Source organism: Pelophylax lessonae (genome assembly GCF_965119305.1).
Source record: "Pelophylax lessonae genome assembly, chromosome: 5".
Classification (NCBI taxonomy): Eukaryota; Metazoa; Chordata; class Amphibia; order Anura; family Ranidae; genus Pelophylax; species Pelophylax lessonae.
Window position 1 is genome coordinate 397,085,216 of NC_138772.1, and position 19,086 is coordinate 397,104,301.

Here is a 19,086-nt window from a genome sequence, read left to right on the forward strand (position 1 = left end):
CTAGTGAAAACCCCAAATTCAGTATATCAGAAAATTAGAACATTACATAAGACCATTAAAAAAAAGGATTTTTAATACAGAAATGTTGGCTTACTGAAAAGTGTGTCCATGTGCAGTATAGTATGCACTCAATACTTGGTTGCGGCTCCTTTTGCATGAATTACTGCATCAATGCTGCGTGACATGGAGGCGATCAGCCTGTGGCACTGCTGAGGTTGTATGGAAGCTCAGGTTGAACGGCCTTCAGCTCATCTGCATTGTTGGGTCTGGTGTCTCTCATCTTCCTCTTAACAATACCCCACAGATTCTCTAAGGGGTTTAGGCTAGGGGAGTTTGCTGACAAATCAAGCACAGTGATACCATGATCATTAAACCAGGTATTGCTACTTTTGGCAATGTGGGCATGTGCCAGGTCCTGCTGAAAATTTAAATCAGCATCTGCATAACGCCGGTAAGCAGAGGGAAGCATGAAGTGCTCTGGAATGTCCTGCTAGAGGGCTGCACTGACTTTGGACTTGATAAAACACAGTGGACCAACACCAGCAGATGACATGGCTCCCCAAATCATCACTGACTGTGGAAAGTTTTTCTTTTCATTTGGAAATCAAGGTCCCAGAGTATAAAGGAAGAGTTAGGAGGCACAGAATCCAAGCTACATGAGGTGCAATGTGAAGTTTCCACAGTGAGTGGTGATTTAGGGAGCCATGTCATCTTCTGGTGTTGGTCCACTGTGTTTTATCAAGTCCAAAGTCAGCGCAGCCCTCTACCAGGAAATTCTAGAGCATTTCATGTTTCTCTCTGCTGACCAGGGAGATGCTGATTTCATTTTCCAGCATGACTTGGCACCTGCCCAAAATACCAATACCTGGTTTAATAATTACTGTGTTTAATGATCACTGCTATCACCGTTCTTGATTGGCCAGCAATGGCCACACAAGATGCTATTCTGGCAAAGAAATCAGGCAAGTGGCCCAGTGGAAGAGCTCTTGTGGTAGACAGGAAGAAAGGAAACTGGGGGTGTAGAGTAGAATAAAATCAGCATAAAATATCGCCAACATTGTAGAACTAATCAGCCAGGATAGCTGTGCTTTGAAAAATATTGTTTTCTAGTAAATGTAAGAAGAGGAAAACGCTGCAGTATTTTATTTTCTATGGCAGAAAATATAGATGTGGAATGCTACCAATCTCCAATAGCTGATCAGCAACATCAAAAATGGTCAGATTTTAAATCCTGGGCCCCAGCATGTCTGGCCTAGAAATACATGGAAAAAACAACCATAGACATCAGTTCAGATGGCTCCAAAAAGTTACTTGCCATCTGGTGTGTCTACTGTCTTCCTGGGACGTAACTAGTCATGAAGAACATATGGGTTTTTTTTTACTAAAACTGAAGCATGTAAAATCTAGTGCAGCTCTGCATTGAAACCAGTCAGCTCAGTTTTATTGCCAAAGCTTAATTAAACAAGTTGAAGTTAGAAGCTGGTTGGCTACCGTGCACAACTGCACCAGATTCTGAGTGCACCAGTTTTAGTAAATCTTCCCCTGAGACTTTTATAGTTGGTTCTTAAAGTAGCATTCCAGTCAAATATTAACTACTATATAACTAAACCTGCTCCCACCCCAATTCTAAGCCTATTCTAACTACCCTGTAAAGCATGTGTCAAACACAAGGCCCACAGGCCAAATCCAGCCCACCAGGCCAATTTAACCAGGCCCTCGCACCCAATTTTTCAGCTGAAACTCCATTCTACCACTTCGGCTCTCAGGTCTCCGCTCCCCGTTCACCATTGTCACTTGTAAACACAGACGTTTTCCTCTGTGTTGGGGTATCACATGGTAAGCTGATCCCTGCAAGTGAGAGGAGGAGCCACCTACACTGCCGGGAGATAGTAGAGCCGGTCCAGGTAGGTGAGATGCAAAGATGTTTTTCAGGAGGGGGAGAGATAATGGTTTTGAAGAGAGATGGGTCATGATCTTGAGTCAGGCTCGGATGCTAGTAGTTATAGCAGTAGCGGGGCACCCACTGACAAGCTGGATAAGTACAGAAGCAGATCACCCTGGTGAATGATGTGGCCACACCTGATGTGCAGTGTCTGTGTAATAACCATCGTTCACCAGACTAATGATGAGTTTTGCTGCACATTAGTACCAGGTTAAGGTCCCCAGAATTGCCCCACCAGGAGGTGAGCATGCCAGGGTCCAGTAGCAGATATAGCAGGTAGGGATAAGCAGAAGCGTAGTCATCAAACAAGCTGAAGGTCAGTAATGAGTGGTTGCAGGTTGGGATCAAACAGAAGCATAGTTAAGGAGCAAGCCAATGGTCAGTAATGAGAGGTAGCCAAGATACAGGCAGCAGCAGGAGTGACAAGGCTACATATTGGCTGGAAGAAGCTCAAAAATCTGAAAAACAGGATGTGCAGAGACATGGCTTAAATAAGGAAGTTCATGGGAGGAGAAAAGGTTCTAGGCAGGATCATTCAAGGAATTATCCAGGGAGCTGTCCAGCATCCCTGCTGGCTCAGCAAGAAGAGTTACCACAAGACACAACAGAGGTCCCAGGTCCCAGGTTCAGATCAAGGCCCCGACAAGATGTATGCAGAGATGAGTGACAGGGAAGAGTGGTGCAGAGGTCAGAACTCACATAATGCAGTCCTGGTATTTATTGCCCCTTTAAGATCCTCCCACTGTTAGTGCTGTTAGTGCAATTTGTACACATCCACAGTTCAATGCAGGTCGGCGAGGGGGTTGAGTTCTTACACCTATTCTCTGAGAAAAAAGCCCTGGATACAGTTATATAGACTTACAGATACAACTGGCCCTTTGAGGACAAAGGAGTTTGACACCCCTGCTGCAAAGGAAAGATGTCTATACTTACCTATTCTGAGGGTGCTCTGGTCCAGTCACATGATTGGCTAACAGTGGCAGCTTCAGTGTAGAGGAGGGACAGCCGACATCTGGCGCCCCCTAGTAAGTCTATAGGTAAAAGCACTGCATAGGCATCACAGCCAATGTTAGCGATTTCTCCTCTTCACTGAAACAGGGCCGGTATACCTTCTAGAGGCTTCTAGAAGCATAGTAAGAGGAGAGCAGGACATGCAGCCTAAATATTTATTGGACTCCAGCCAATCCCTAGGTAGGTGTGCTCAGAAGGTGAAGGGAGAGCCCATAACTAGTCTGAGGCCTTAATAACAGAAGCAGTTTTCCTGAGTCCAGTCCTTTAGGAGGGGACCCCTGTGCAGGGGCACTGCCCCAGGGACAGAAAACCTAGAGGAGCCAGAGTGACGACATTGAGGTCTCAGCTAGGCTTAGCTGGGGAACCTACCGAAGAACCTTTTGGCAGGGATTGAGCCAAGAGGAGGCTTACTGGAGAGTGCCAGGAGGAAGCTGGTGGCAGAATGTCCAGCTGACCCAAGGCAACACTGAAGTGCTGCAGAGTGTGACAGTGTGATGCTTTTGAGACTCTGGAATGGGTACAGGTCACAGTCAGCCTATAGATGAGACATTTCTTTTACTACAGCCAGGAGTGGTGCAGTACAGCCAAAAGTTGTGCAATATAGCCAGAAGTTCATGGCTATCAGCCAGAGGTTGTGCAATACAACCAGAAGCTTATGCCCAACAGACAGAGGTTGTGCAATACAACCAGAAGCTTTTGCCTATGCCTAACAGACAGGGATGGTGCAATATAACCAGACATTTATGCCTACAGCCAGGTGTTGTGCAATACACCCAGGAGTCAAGCAGTCCTCAAGTTGTACAATTTTTGCTCCCCATCCGTATCCAAGTTCCTGTTCCAATAAGAAACCCCTAGACTGATCTTTGAGCCAGAGGAAAAATGCTGAAAATGTTCTGTGCCTGGTTGTGTTTGCTCAAAATGTGTGTGTGTGTGTGGGGGGGCAAACTAGCAGAGGCTCCTGCAGAGGGCTAACACCGCACAAATGTTTATTTAGCCTACCCAAATATCAATGTAGAAAATTTGTAGGTTAAATTTAGGACCTGTATCCCTGGTGCCCAACCTGTTGGTATATGATGTGCTGCCTCAGCAGTCTGCAGTGGGAACATTGATTTGGGTAATTACATTGATCTCTGCTAGCCTTATGTAAAATGCTCCCAGTTTTGTATTGTTTTCTGCATTTTGCATTGTTTGCTGCTTTTTTTCTGGCAGTGTCTTATTTTTAAACACACCATGGCCTATTCAGTGACATGTTACCTGCTTATATTCTTCTGTATCGGTAAATTGTAATGTAGTATACGCATCAAATAGTGGTTCTCAAAACATTCGAATTTTAGGTGAAAATGTTACAATATTATATGCTGTACAGTTTTAAGGCTCCATTCACACCTGGGCGTTTTTGAGTGTTTTTCAGCTCCAAAAATGCTAAAAAAATGTTCCAAAACACCCAACAGGTAAAACCCCATTCATTTAAATGGCCCCTGTTCACATCTGAGCATTTTGCAAAATGCCCGTAGCTGAAAAAAGTACATGAGCTTCTTTTTGGGCTGATTACCAGCGTTTTTGATAGATGTCAATGCCTGCCTCCAAAAACGCCTGAAAAAAACGCCTGAAAATCGCAGTAAAATCGTGGTAAAACGCTACGCTCAAGTGTGAATGCAGCCTAAATGATTTGTACCGTAGTTCAAGATTTGTATAAAGTTAACCAATTGCTTTTGCGAAACTGCACTATATGTACAATCTGGAAATTGTTACTCTGTAGATCCTCCTAGAATGTAAATATGATAAACAAAAATAAAAGATGATATTAAAAAAAATAGAATGTGGTAAGAATGCACAATAAATGCTCCATAAATTTAAAGTAAATGCATTGCAAATGCACTTCAAAATATATTTTTTCCCTCAAAAGCAGCAAAACCACTGTATTTTATTGCAGCATTTGACTTCCTATTGGGTCCAGACATCTATGTACAAAATTCCTAAATTTGTGGAGGACAAGCCTTTATAAAAGTGTTAAAAGCACATCATTATGTGATAGCAAGTTCTCTATAGCATCTTAGTTCATAAAAGTCATAGTGGACATAGTGCAGTGTTGCTGAGCCTGTCCCGGTCAGGATAGTGTTACATTGTTATATGGTCATGGCTCACATCACTCTGGAACTTGAGTACTTCCTTTACACTTGCCAAGTTGCCTCTCAGCAGAGCCATAACCAGGGTATCTTTCCAGACCTCAACACAAGTGAAATACAGGTGACTAAACACATTTCAGATGTAGTTAACTTGAAAATCACAAGCTTGAGTCACTCTTGGCAAGGACTGCATGTAGAGCCTTACCTTTTTTATAGGGGTATTTTTGAGGTGAAAAGTTGAGAAATATGTTGCTGCTTTTTTTTGTAATTTGACAAAATATTTTTTCTCACTAAAATATCAAATATGCAACTTCTGGATGACAAGAAAAGCTCAATGTATGCAGCTACCTAATATATGTTTTTCAGCTATTCCGAATTTTGGTATGTAAGAATGAGACAATGGGGTTAGTTTACTAAATGAAAATCCACTGGGCACTACAAGTGTACTTGGAAGTGCAGTTGCTGTAAATCTGAGGGGGACATGCAAGGAAAAAAAAAAAAAAAAAAAAAACAGCATTTTTGCTTGCACATGATTGGATAATAGAAATTAGCAGAGCTATCCCTCATTTCAGATGCTACATGATTGCACTTCTAAGTGATCACAGTGGATCTGCCTTTAGTAAATAAACCTCAATGTTCACCTATTGCTTTTGCAAAATATTTCTATATGTCATGATTTTGCTTTTCTAGTTCTGTGCCATGATCACTGATATCTGCGGGATTAGTGGAGTTTTAGGCCCCTTTCACATGGGCAATCTAATCTGATCCGCCTGTCTGTTTTTTAGGCGGATCTGTTTGGATGCTCCATGCATCCCTATGGGGCAGCGGGTGTCAGCGGAGACATCTCCGCCTACACCCACTGCAATCCGATCCGATCCTGTACGTGAAATCCGGACGGATGGAAACCCTATTTTCCATCCGTCTAGAGGGAGGATCGGATCAGATGGGATCGGATGAGAACGGACAGGTGGTCGGTTCTCATCCGATCTCCCCATAGAGGACAGCAGGGATCTGACAGCTCCGTCTCTGCACACACAGAACGGAGATGGAGCTGTCATCCGCCTGCTCAGCGGGGATCGGCAGATCGATCCCCCGCTGAGCAGAACGCACTCCGTCAGGTGGGGCGCCCATGTGATAGGGTCCTTAATCATAGTTTTCGTGATTGTTCTCTGGGAATGACTAATGGAAAAGTGTTCTCAAGTCTTTGGGAAATGAGAGGCATTCCCAGACGCTCAATATTTGATGGGGTATTCCCCCACATGTGACAACCCTCAGCCAGGTTAAAGTTCTATTCTCACAACATACACTTTTATTTTTTAACATCAGCTTGTAATAACAATACAAACAATAGTTATTTTTGACAATCTAATATAATCTTATTTGAAAACTCTTCTTTCATGTTGTGAGTTCAGCCTGTCTGCTGGTCACTTCTTTCCACAACTTTCTGGATTCCCTGCATGCTTTGCAGGTTCTCCTCTGCTGTTTACTTTTAATTTCTAAGGACTATATATCCCATGGTACCTTGCTACCTGCAAGAGATGATTCCTGTACTGACTCTGTGTCCCTTTCTGTCCCCACTATGTCTTATGTGGGGGGTCTGGGGGGGGGGGGGTCTGAGGGGTTACAGGGTCAAGAAATTAGAGAAATCTTCAAAAAGAAATAAACCCCTGACAGACATTTAAACTTTTTCCGACTCTACTCTAAAACTAAATGAAAAAAATGTGGCTGAAAAATAGACTGTAAGGTAGATCTAAACCCTAAATGGATTATATTTTATTTGCTAAAACACTGTGGGGGGAATTTACTAAAACTGTATCAGGTAGGGTTTGGAGCAGCTTTGCATAATAACCAATTGGCTTCTGGCCTCAGCTTGTCCAGTTATGGGGGAACTTTAGGCTCCATTCACACCTGAGCGTATCGTTTTTAGGCATTTTTTTTTGGGTATATGTTTTCAGGCTTTTATGCAGGCGTTTTTAGGCATTTTTCCTGGTGTTTTTTTGGGCGTTTTTTGCAGGTGTTTGGAGGAAGGAATTGACATCTGACCCAAAATGTTTGTAATCTGCCAAAAAAAGAAGCTCACATACTTTTTTGAGCTTCATAAGTGAACAGGGGCAATTGAAATAAATGGGATTTTGCTTGTTGAGCATTTTTAAACTTTAGAGATGAGCGTTTTACGACCTGAAAAACGCTCAGGTATGAACAGGGCATTCTGGCACCCAGAAGAACCTGGGTAGAAGATGTGGGCACCAACAAGAGACTTTGGACCATTGAAGGAGAGGTAACTATCACAGACTTTCATTTTTTTTTTTTTGCAAACAATTTTATTGAAATTTGTAAATGCAAGACATACAGAAACATCTTTAGAACAAGGTCGTAACAAAGTACAAGTTAAAGAACAGATCTAACAGAGGACAACAATCCAGCATAGGATATATAAAGACCTGATAAGGACCTGGTGAGGATGGATAACAGCTACAGAGTCTTAAAGTAATCATAACATCCATAAGAGCTAGATTATTTGTGAGAAGGGAGGGAACAACAAAAGTATAACCGAGTACCCAAGGGAAGACCAAGCCTGTTCCTTCCGTAATGTTGAAAAGGAGAGTCCAGGAGAGGTGCTATAACCTGTCTGGACAGTAAGTAATAAGAGAGGAGGAAAGGGCTATGGAAAGCGAGGATGCCTCGAATTGAGAGAGTCAGGGCGGTCGGGGCAGGTCCTACGGTAGACCCATATCCTGGATGCATGGCACCCAGGAACAGGGAAGGGAGAGTCGTCAGATTATTGTGGAACAGAATCTGGGTGTGTAGATAGGACAAAAGGGTGCTTGCCGACCGGGCCCGCCGGGCGGCAAGTGTGCACCCAGCAGGAACGGAAAAGGGGGGGACTAGGAAGGACAAAGGGAGGTAGAGAAAAAGGAAGGGAAGAGGAGAAGGGAAGAGGGGCAAGAAGGGGGAAAGAAGAAAGAAGGAAAAAAAAAAAGGGGGTAGAAGTAGCCTCCTATTAGGGAGGTCAAATCACGCCACTGTGACTGGTGCAGAGGAGAGTCCAAGGACAAGATCCGTTATTGACAGAGACAAGCAAATTCCGGCGTCAACGTGTAGTGAATCCAACATGCCCACTTTTTGTAGAATTTGGTAGGGGAGTCCTTTGCGACACACAGACTTTAGTTATGCTTTAAGCTTTGAAAATGGAAGCTAGAAGCTGATTTGTTGCTATGCGTGTCTGCTCTGGATTCAGGCTACCCCAGCCTTAGTAAATTGTTCTCTGTGTATGCCAAACAACTGACATGCTTTTTCTTTTCATAAAAGGGTTAGGTAAAAAAAACTGTGCTGCTGCTGCTTTGACCAAAGTTGAATAATGCCCTTCCAATGGGTATAGGCCAGGGGTGTCCAAACTATGGCCCTCCAGCTGTTCAGGAACTACAATTCCCATGAGGCATTGCAAATCTCTGACATTCACAGACATAACTAGGCATGATGGGAATTGTAGTTCCTGAACAGCTGGAAGGCCACAGTTTTGACATAGCTGGTATAGGCCGTTTACCTACCTCCCTTTTTCTTTACCTTTTGTTCCAATGACACCTCAAAATGTTTGCATTCCTCCTATCTCTGTCTCTGTTGCAATGGTCACCAGGATAAAGCAGAGACACAGAGAACAGTGAAGATTATGTTCATTTTTCATGTGACTTGTTTTAACTGGTTCTAGTTCCCCATGAGACTTATCCATTCAGTCACAGACATGAGATTGCCACTGGTTATGGCCAACAAAGACCAGAACAGGAGTGATGTCCTGTGCAAGGACAGCTTAAGAGGTTTAGTAAGGACCAGAACTAGTGGGGTGATCCCATAAGGAATGAGCGTCATTGAAGAGTTAGGCCCTGATGCAGTATAATGTCCCTATTGGTGAAGTCATGATGTCTGCATGCTTCAGCTGAATTATTGTGAGCTTCAAGAGCCCCAAAACATGTTGCTGTACTTGTGAAAAATGACTTATCTAGCCCAGGTCTTTAATTCTCTACTGGAAATGCAGAGGGAGCAGCAGCTAGGACCCCATTGTATGTCCAATGGTATGAATCACTACTCCTATTGCCTGTAGTAGTTCTACCAATGCAGTGTAACAAATAAAACCTAACCTACACCAAGTAAGGCAGCCCATACATTAGTCAGTTTTTTCGTTCAACCTCCGGGTTGAATGAAAAAAACTGTTTCGATTCCCCCAACCTCACATTGTAATCCTCTTGCTGAGCTATTGTATTCTGACAGCAGGGAAACCTCCCCGCTGTCAGAATACACAGATTAGCACTGCAGTCTACAGATCGAGATGGGAAAAATCTGTCAGGGCAGAGGTTGATAGATCGACTTCTGTACAACCACAGTGCTCATACATGGATCGAAATTTGAACAGTCCCTGCTGAACAAGCAACATTTTGACCCATGTATGGCCACCTTTTAATTAGAGTTCAGTGGGCACATACAATATACTGAACGATCGTAACTGGAGAAATAATATATAATCATTTTTTGAATTACTGTTTGCATGAGCCAATAACTGAGCATGACCTTCCTGCTGGTATTATAACAACATCCTGTATTACTTCCTATTGAAGAACACACTGATGAAAAGCAATAAAATTTACAATGACAACATTTGTATTATTGCACCTGTTATGTTCTGTTTTTTTTTTTTTATTCTTAGCTGGTCATAGACCAGGATCGAAATTGGGTTGGTTCAGCAGGCACTGGCTGAATTTTGGTCAGTGTGTGGCCACCCCTGTTTGAAAAACATTGAGCGTTAAAGCAACTTCTGTTAAGCGAACAAATTAGAAAACTTTTGTTGATCAGTAGCTTTAGTCAATTAGGTCCCACTGTCAGAAATTAATGTCCCTGAGGGGGATTTCTCCATCCACTCCATTTGTGTAGATGGTGGAATCTGATAGCCCACTGGCTGAATGAAAAAAAATGACCCTTTTATGGCCAGCTTTAGTACTGAAAAGGAAGTTTAGCGCTTAAAGTTGTAAAGTCAGAAAGTTTTTTTATCTTAATGCATTCTATGCATTAAAATAAAAGGCTTTTTGTGTGTAGCAGCCTCCCCAACACCCCCAAATTCTTACCTGAACCCCATCTCTCTCCAGCGATGCCCATGAGTCCCTCAGCCTTCCGGGACTCTCCCTCCTGATTGGCTGAGACACAGCCATGGTGCCATTGGCTCCCGCGGCTGTCAATCAAACGCAGTTAGCCAATCAGCAGACAGAAGGGGTGGTGCCGAACATCAGCTCCATGTCTAAATGGACACACGGAGCTGCAGCTCGGCTTGGGTGTCCCCATAGCAGGGTGTTTGCTGTGGGGGGCACTCGACAGGAGGGAGGAGCCAGGAGCAGCAAGGAGGGACCCAAGAAGAGGAGGATCTGGGCTGCTGTGTGCAAAACCAACTGCACAGAGGAGGTAAGTATAACATGCTTGTTATTTAAGAAAAAAAAAAAAACAATACCTTACAATCACTGACTAACCACACCTTACCATGTTACATGATACTCCCATAACACAGTAATCCATTTTTAAAGAAATTATTTCCTACTGCGATTTTCTTCCTCCTTGTAATGTCCTCTGCAAGCCACCAAACCTCTCCTTTTCCACCTCACTTTTATGTGTTTGAAACGAGCAGGCATTGTTAGTTGTGGTCACCTACACTGCTCTATGCACACTACAGATCTCATAGTTCCTAGTCCATCTAGGAAGCGAGCAAAAGAGAGTGGCTATGTCATTCCTACTTACAGCGGGACCATAAAGAATGGACTTAGCTACCCTTTAACAGAGGGTTGGATCACTTTAGCAAAAAAAAAAAAAAAATGGCAATTTGGTGGAGGCTGAGACCAATAGAAGGTACTTTTTGAACTATAAATATATACTTGAATAGATTTTTTTTTTTAATTCTCTATTTTTCACATTTTGAAGAAAAATACAGGATAGAATGATCTACAAGTAAAAGCACATCATGATGCAGAGCCAAATAAACCTGAGAGCCGAATAGCATTAACAGTAAAATCCAAAATAGGGGACGGAAGCAGGAGAGGATTTTTTTGTAAACTAGAGTTTGGTGTCACTTTAAACTCAGAACCCTGGCTATCTACACAGTACTAGATGGGTTAAAGTACTAATTTAAATAACATCTAATTTTAAAACCAATATCCTGCAGTTGTACTGGAATGCTTCTTGAGCCCCGGTTCATACTAGATGCAAATTCGCTGCAAATTGCACCGCATCAAAATCGCAACCTGTTCATACAAACTGATTGCGAATTGTATGTTAAGTTAACGACACCCCGTGATCAGTTTGCAAAACACAGCGTGATTTGCAGAATTGGATTGCATGGGTGTGAACAGCAATGTGATCCAATCCTGGTGCATACAAAAAAGAGTCCTGCAGGAGTCTTGTCTAAATGAGATGCAAATTCAGTCATACAGTTTGTATGGCTGAATTCGGATCGCACAGACATCACATGTGCATACCGCCCAACTTTTTGAGATAGGAACGAGGGACACCTATTAGCAAAAGTATGTAGTCAAAGGGCACACACCCTACCACACCTCCTTAACCACTTGCCTACTGTGCACTTAAACCCCCTTCCCATCCAGGCCAATTTTCAGCTTTCAGCGCTGTCACACTTTGAATGACAATTGCGCGGGCATGCTACACTGTACCCATATGAAATTTTTATCATTTTTATCACACAAATAGAGCTTACTTTTGGTGGTATGTAATCACCTCTGGGTTTTTTATTTTTTACAAAAAAAAAGAATAAAGACAGAAAATTTTGAAAAAAAAAAAAAAGTTTTCTTATTTTCTGCGAGTAAATTTTGAAAATAAATTTTTCTCCTTCACTGATGTGCGCTGATGAGGCGGCACTGATGGGCACTGATAGGCTGCACTGATGGGCACTGATGAGGTGGCACTTATGGGCACTGATGAGGTGGCACTTATGGGCACTGATGAGGTGGCCCTTATGGGCACTCATGAGGAGGTACTAATATGCCGCACTGATGAGCACTGATAGGCGGCATTGATAGGCGGCACTGATAGGCGGCACTGATAGGCGGCACTGATGAGCACTGATAGGCGGCACTGATGAGCACTGATAGGCGGCACTGCTGGGCACTGAGAGGTGGCACTGGGGGCACTGAGAGGGGGCACTGAGAGGTGGCACTGCTGGGCACTGAGAGGCGGCACTGACGGGCGGCACTGATGGGCATTGATAGCCGGCACTGATGGGCACTGGCGGATGGCACTGGACACTGACGGGTGGCACTGATGAGCGGCACTGATGGGCAGCACCATCAGTGCCAACACTCAGTGCCCATAGTGCTGCCAGTCAGTGCTCATCAGTGCCTATATGAGCAGGCACTGATGGGCACTGACTGGCAGCACTATGGGCACTGATTGTGGGCATTGATGGGGGGCACTGATGGGGGGGCAATGTGTGTGTGTTTTTACCTTTAGTAATCAGGGCACTGGTGATCAGTGCCCTGATTACACTGCTGTGTGTCCCCGGCAGCTAACGGCTCCCCCTCCTTTCTCACACTGCAGGCTTTGTGTGAGGAAGGAGCGCCGGCGATGAGAGATGATCTCATATGTTTACATATGAGATCATCGCTCATTGGACGGCCCGATCACGTGGTGAATGGCCGCTGTGATTGGCCATTCACCACAATCTGTGATCGGCCGTGTCCAAGGGACACAGATTTTCCCCGCTTCGCGCTCGCGGGAGCGCGCGGGGGGCGTGTCACTGGGAGGCCGTATAAAGACGGCCTCCCGAAAATTTAAGTCCGCGCTGCAGCCGTATATAGGCTGTAGCGCGGATGGGGGGAGGTTAAAGGAGAATTATACAAAAAAAATTTAGTTAAACCCAAAAGTGCTTTATTTTACCTCTACTATTCCTTTATACTGGGTTTTAAAATTTACAAATGCAGGCATTTAGAATTTGGATGAAAGTTTTATCAAGAGGAAACACTTTTTGAACGAAAAATAGTGCATTTTATATACAACTATATAGATCAGACCAAAATGAGGGACAAATGAGGAGGAAAGAGGGACAGAGGGACTTTGTTCCAAATCAGGGACAGACCCCCGAAATCAGGGACAGTTCCTCGAAATCAGGGACAGTTCCTCGAAATCAGGGACAGTTAGGCGATATGCATGTGATCTGCACAGCAATGCGGTGCAAATCTCATGTGATGTCTAACATCGCAAAAGCGTGAACTGGTCTTGAAAGAGAAACAGTCATGTATGGGTGTTGCAGGAATCTGTATAATTAGTTTAAAATTATTAGAACTGCTGACTTACCATTAAAGAACCTGTATGCTGGCAGACAGCGTGTGACAATAGGCAATTCACAAGGCTAAAACTGTCAGACTTCAGATCAGTTTTTACTTCCTAACACAAGTTTAAAAAATGTAAGAATCAAAATAATAAAGCTAAATAGAGGGTGCATACATGGGTGGCACAGTGGTGTAGTGGTTAGCACTTTCACCTAGCAGCAAGAGGGTCACTGGTTCAAATCCCAACCACATCAGTACCTGCCTGGAGTTTGCATGTTCTCCCTGTGCCTGCGTGGGTTTCCTCCAGTTCCCTTCCACACTCCAAAGACAGGCTGGTAGGTTAATTGGATCCTGTATAAAATTGCCCCTACTATGTATGTATGTGAGTTAGGGACCTTGGATTGTACGCTCCTTGAGGGCAGGGACTGATGTGAATGTGCAATGTATATGTAAAAGCGCTGCATAAATTGACAGCACTATATAAAAACCTGAAATAAATAATAAATGAATATTTTCTAAGAATTCATAGCTATAGAATTCTAAAACGAAATATTCAGATTCTGGTATAAACTCAGTAGTGACTGGTTCTCTTTAATACAAAACATAGTGTGCAAAAATGTGCACATAAAAAGTATCTTTAAACTATGGAAAGGAGGCTCATCATTCCTTTCTACTGACCGTTTTACATTCTTGCTCTTTGTAATAAGTAAGGCTGTGTTAATTGCACTGCTGAAAAGTATTGGGAATAGGTTTCAGCATTAGGTTTCCCCTGGCTGGTTGACATCATACATGACAACACGCCCACTGTCTAACATCCCAGATTTTTCTCCACCCAGTGTTATAATACAGAGAGCACTGTTCTATTGCTCTGTTGAATAATATCCAACTTGGAACCTTTCACGAATCATTCTTCTATTAACATAGTCATGAGCCACATGTGTTTTCTCTTCCCTTGTGTCCCCCACGGGATGAATGTAACAAAATCGTGACATCACTTGATTTTTTTTTTTTTGTAACAACAAAAATAATAAATCATATTTTCCATGTGTTACTTGAGTTCTTTGGCTGAATAAGATATATGAGCGTGCTCAATGCCTACAGGCTTATGGTTTTAAATAAAAGTAGCTTTGGGCACTGGCTGGTGTTAATTTATAGTTGGCTGTTCAAAATAAATTCTGTTCTTCAAGTTTAAATAATGCTATTTACTGAGATAAAGTATTTCTAAACTTTTTAATGCTTTAAATAGAGTGGTGACGGCGATAGAATCCCTGTTAGGTTTTAATTTGCTGTCTGGATCCCCCGCTAGGCAAATTCCAGTTGCCACCACCACATCAATAGAAGGATATCTTCCAGTGGGGACACTTGTTCTAGTGACAACATTCTAAGAGGGGAATTACTTAATTTTTTTGAGAGGTATCCTCTCATTTCTTGATGGGTCTAAAGGACAGGAAGAGAAGGATATCTTTTGAATGAGAAACAGATGGCCACACTCAATTGAAGATTTATCTATTGCCTACTCTAATCAAAAAAATGTTTTGGCTTTAGAAATACTTGAAGGTAATCTGTCTTGAGAGAAACAAGAAGGCTGCCATTTCTGATCTCCTTGTGGTAATGCTAGTTGATTGGCTGTTATGTTATGATGATTCTTTGATTTCAATACCTTGTCAAGCACTGCCCTAAACCAAATATGAAGATCGGCAATCCTGACTTTGCTTTCCAGATGCTTTTTCTGGGTCAGGAATTCGGTAAATGTATACCTTTTCTGACAGATTACCTTTAAATGGAACCAGTCACCAAAGAAAAATGCAAAATTTAGTGTTTTTGCTTTTGGAAACTTTAAAAACATCCTACGCTCCTGTTTTGGCTGGAGACACAGTATTACTAAATGTTACAGCATCGCTGCTCTGCTGGAGGCATTTTCAAGCAAGCAGAAAATATATATATTTTTTCAAATACATATATTTTAGGATTAAGAATACTAGATAATTATTCATCAGACATAATGCAATTCACTGTAGTTTTGGTTTTTATTAATTCCCTTTGGAATAGATGACTTCTTTTCTGGGTTTTGCTTATTGCTATTCTGAAGAACAGAGACATTTAAGAAATTAGTCTTGAATTATTTGGGAATTTTCTGGATGGGACAAGATGCAGGATTAAAGGCATGACTTTATAGCAAACACCATACTCAGGTGCTCCTCATTTTAGGTAAAGAGAGGTTACCTTTAATGGAAATTCCATTATACCATTGGTGGAGTCATAGGTGTGCGCACAGTGTGTGCCGAGCAGTTTTGGTCATCTTACTTTAAAAAAGTAATTAGTTACAGTTACAAATTACTTCTCCCAAAAAGTAATTGAGTTAGTGACTCAGTTACCACATTGAAAAAGTAATTAGTTACTCAGCAAAGTAACTGTGACTTTTTTTTACTATTCTATAATGCAATTACGTTCTATAAGATCTTTAATAGTGGTGGCGATGTGGCACACTGTGGGGGTCTGGGTCCTCCTGACTGTGTGAGTAACTGTATTTTTTTTTTGTTTTGTTTTTTGGTACCTGCTGCCTGCAGTGGCTGGCTGCTGGTGGTGGTGTGGCACACTGGGGGTGGCGGTGTGGCACACTGGTGGCGGTGGTGGTGGCGGTGTGGCACACTGGTGGTGGTGGCGGTGTGGCACACTGGTGGTGGCAGTGTGGCACACTGGTGGTGGCGGTATGGCACACTGGTGGTGTGGCACACTGGTGGCGGTGTGGCACACTGGTGGTGGTGGTGGCGGTGTGGCACACTGGTGGTGGCGGTGTGGCACACTGGTAGTGGTGGTGCCGGTGGTGTGGCACACTGGTGGTGGTGGCGGTGTGGCACACTGGTGGTGGTGGTGGCGGTGTGGCACACTGGTGGTGGCGGTGTGGCACACTGGTGGTGGTGGTGGCGGCGGTGTGGCACATTGGTGGTGGTGGTGTGGCACACTGGTGGTGGCGGTGTGGCACACTGGTGGTGGTAGTGGCGGTGTGGCACACTGGTGGTGGCGGTGTGGCACACTGGTGATGGCGGTGTGGCACACTGGTAGTGGTGGTGCCGGTGGGGCACACTGTCGGTGGTGGTGGCGGTGTGGCACACTGGTGGTGGGGGTCTGAGTCCTGACTGTGACTGAGTAATCGTATTCTGGTTTTTGTTTTTTGGTACCTGCTGTGCTGCTGCTGCTGCCTGGCTGACTGCTGGTGGTGGTGTGGCCTGCCCAGGCAGGCACACTGGGGTCCGTCTGGCTCCATCCTCCACCACCAGGCCTGCCTGTCTGCCTGTGCTGTGTGCGCCTCTCTCTTCTGGGCTGGCTGGCTCTGTGCGGTGGTGGACTTCCTGCTGCCCTAGAGACTCCTGGACTATATTTTGGCCGGCCAGGCTGGCAAAGTGGCAATGGTGGTCGGCTGGTCCCATGCTGGTCGCCTCCTTGGCCTGGCATGCTGTGCTCTGCCGCTCGCCTCTCCTCACAGAGTCTCCTCCTCCTATCTCTCTCTAGTACCGCTGACAGCGCCGGCCGCGGTCATAGAGGAGAGGGGGAATTACAATTACACTACTGCCATCTAGTGGCGGTAGATGTAATTTCGGTAACGCAGCCAAAGTAGCGGCAACAGCGCTACATGGAGGGCAAAAGTATTCAGTTAGATTACTCGTTACCCTCTAAAGTAACTACGTTAAGTAGTTTACTTAAACGCAGTTACTTCCATCACTGGTGCGGAGTGTGCCTTGGCACACCCTAATCACCCCGTGTGCATTAGCATTATCACTCCGTGTGCCACAGGGAAGATGGTAAAGATCTTGCTCTTATCGGCTCTGCTTTCCCTGTGGCGGCAGGGAGATCAACGTTCATATGTTAACACACACATGTGTGTTTGAGCTTTATTGTTCACAGCCTAATGCAATAGGCTGAGCACACTTATGGGAGGAGTAGTCAGTGAGCTCCTTTCCCTCCCTTCTCTGGTGGAAAGAATGCGTTATGAATCTGCAGTAATGTTTTATGCCCTGACTGTCTGCTTACCTCTTTGGTCTGTGCATCAGTTTTAGGGACCGTGCTCTTACACCTGTGTGTTTAAGTAATCTTCTCTCTGCATGGCTCCACCCCAGCCTCTAACAGGAAACACTATAATAACCCACCCCAAGCCAGCCTTGTCCGAGCAATAATTGTGTGAAGACTTCCCTGAGTGTTTCTTGCTGTATCAAGCGATCAAAGAACGCTGATCACTAAGTCAGTCACTGCTCTCTACTCTGCCCCCAGTGCTCACTGGAGCGCTGGGCTGTGGAGGTGACCGGCTCAGGCTCTCTGCAACTCATTGAGAGGCTGAGCCCGGTGCCGATCCAGGCATGTGAGTGGATCCCAACTTTATTGTCACGATCTTGTCTGAGTTCTGTTACATCAGCCGAGAGTGGGCTTCAGCCTGTCTGCTGAAAACAGGTCACAGGAGTGCAGAAAGAACTGCTTTGGCTGCACTTCTCCTTTAAGGACAATTTTAAAAATAAAGAACGAATGCAACACTTTTTTATACTAAAACAGTAAATAAAAAATGAGCGTCTGGTCATTATACCATTGGTGTCTTGTTGGGCCTCATATCTCATGTATGTTTCAACAAAATTGTGTATACTGCCTCCTAGCAATCAACTAGATTCACATTTTATTCTCCCACTAACATTCTTTAATGCAAATTTAAATCTAATTAGTTGCTGTGCGGGAATAGACACAATTTGTATGAAAGACGCCTTGATAAATCATTTTACCCAGTTACTTCCTTGAATTCTGTGACACAATGCCCTGAGAAGGCGCTGTTGCATCACACATCTCACAGCGCCTGCCTTCTGAGAGGAGGAGTTTCAGGAGGCAGAGTCAGTACAGGAATCTGCTTGCGGACAGCAAAGTACCATGGGATATGTAGTCATTAGAAATAAAAAGTAAACAGCAGAGGAGAAGCAGTAAATTATGCAGGGAATCCAGGAAGTTGTGGAAAAAGATGGCCGGCAGACAGACAGAATTCATACTTTGGGGGGGGGGCGGCAAACCAACTCCCCCGTGGGAAGACTGACAAAAAAACTGACAGAAAGACAGGGATTACCCCCCCCCCCCCCCGCGGGAGACAGACAGACGGGGATGCGATGATCAGAGGCCTCCTAACTCTAGAAGGCAGATGATAAGTCCCGGGATGACACTCTGATCTCCCATCCTTCTCCCCCCACTATCTGAGCCAGGGCATGCTGGATGTGGCTGCGGGTGAGCCATCCCTGGAAGAGGGGTGGACCGCTGACATAGCTGCTCCCTGACTCTTCCAAGCTCTGGGGCCATTGCTCCTCCTCCCGGCCGAATAGGAAGTGGGTCCTAAGACTCCCTGGCTAATCGGGTCTCAGGAGCCCCTTCCTGATTGACCAGGAGGAGAATCAGAAACACATCATCAAATATTAATTCGCTATTGTCACACAAGTTAGTGGGCACACTGTGCCCCAAGCCCACTCTTTTTTTAAGCCAATTAGAGCCTCAGGCTCTAATCATGTGCTTAAAAAATAACCCTAATGGAATCCGTGTGTCTGGGGCCCTGCCCAGGTGCATGGATTAGGGGGGCAGCGCCCTTGCGCCCCTAATGGCGGGCCTCCACTGGTTATGATGCTAATGTTATAAAATGAAAATGTGTGCTGTGACCATAGAAGTCCTTTAATTACCA

General features: G+C 44.3%; 1 protein-coding gene across 1 annotated transcript in view; it reads left to right on the plus strand.

The window, feature by feature from the left end:
• COLEC12 (collectin subfamily member 12) overlaps nt 1-19,086 on the plus strand; it is a 220,781-nt gene that overhangs the window by 8,931 nt on the left and 192,764 nt on the right. The gene's annotated exons all lie outside the window — the stretch shown is intronic.